The sequence below is a fragment of the Penaeus monodon genome, chromosome 21 (genome assembly GCF_015228065.2).
Source record: "Penaeus monodon isolate SGIC_2016 chromosome 21, NSTDA_Pmon_1, whole genome shotgun sequence".
NCBI lineage: Eukaryota > Metazoa > Arthropoda > Malacostraca > Decapoda > Penaeidae > Penaeus > Penaeus monodon.
In genome coordinates this window covers 866,437-867,753 of record NC_051406.1, presented here as the reverse complement: position 1 = coordinate 867,753, position 1,317 = coordinate 866,437, and the positions used below count along the sequence as shown (strand labels likewise).

At 51.6% G+C, this 1,317-nt stretch overlaps 1 protein-coding gene across 1 annotated transcript in view; it reads right to left on the bottom strand.

The window, feature by feature from the left end:
• Positions 1-595, bottom strand: part of LOC119586094 (plexin A3-like) — a gene marked incomplete in the record, with an annotated part of 40,411 nt that extends 39,816 nt beyond the window's left edge. Inside the window, 1 exon segment of the mRNA XM_037934788.1 lies at positions 157-595.
• Between the last annotated feature and the right edge of the window lie 722 nt (positions 596-1,317).

The following is a 1,317-nucleotide window of genomic DNA, read 5'->3' as shown; positions in this document are numbered from 1 at the left end:
ATCTGTACACACACACAGCCGCTGTGACTGTCCACTGCAGCAGCGCCTGGAGATTTCCCCGCAAGTCTCTCAGGGAAGATGAAAGCTAATCGAAACCTAACTTCCAATGAGTAAACTGCCAGGGCTCACCCTAAACACGAAACATTCCTTACTCACCTTGTCACTCGTGAAAACTTCAACACTGTCTCCTCGATTGCATTTTTCCCTCGGTGTTAATCCAAGCTCGACCGTGTGGCATCGGCTGGTAGGTATTCAGGCCACAGCACCTGCACTCCACTTGTTTACACTACACAATGGCTCAGCGCATTTCAACCGCTCGCACAGCCCTCTCTCGTTCACACCACCTCAAATTTCCGAGCAAAAAAGGCTCGCATTTTCTCACTACAAGTGAACCCTTTCGAGTACTCTCGGGTTGCTCACAAACACAATATTGAGAAGATATATACTTCGAACTTATCAAGTCTTCGACAGAAAATAATACCACATTCAAGAGAGAGGTTTCAAGTCTGGCCGAGAGAGAACGCTGCTGGTCTCGAGGCTGCCGCAAACACACGCGAGCGCTGGGCGTCACAGAGCTCTCCCCGCGCACACCGCTCCGCTACACTCACAGATGCCAACTACCACAGTGAATGGTCTTGGACACCAGACCCTTCCTCCCCCCTCACCCTCCCTTTTCCCCGCCACTCACCCCCTCACCCCAAGCCCAAGCTGCCCCGCCTACAATCCCCCCACCTCATTCTTCCCCCTCTCCTCTGCCTCTCCTCTCCCCCTACCCAAGCCCCGCATTTGGATCCCTGTTCTCCACCCTCGCGCACAAACACACCACCGCTGATACATTTGGACTTCAACACGTCGTCATCCTCATCGCCGGAGCATTAGCCAAGTTCTGTCGTCACCCGATTCGTTCGGTAGAGAACTTTGTCCGCCGATCGCAACAGAAAATCAAAAGTGTAGTGGAATCCGAAACTCTTTCTCGCTGAAAACTTGGCCGGCGATACATTACTCGGAATTATAGTGGACTACGGCGCCATAACGGATCCGATTACGGGCATTTTCCACGGCATTTCCATTTCACATTCGTAACTTCCATCTGTTTCTCTTGCCTTCCGTGACGCAATGCTCTCTGTCACCCCACTCCCTCCCGCTCTTCCTTCGTCCCGTAACTCGTGTACACTTGTAAACTTTCTTTTCATTAGTTGACCCAGATCACGTGACCTGACGCGACCTTCTGGCTCCGTCGTGACTCCCATCCCCTAACCGTCTTTGTCTTGATGAACATGTGCATGAAACCTTAAGATTTCAAGACATGTGTTGCAA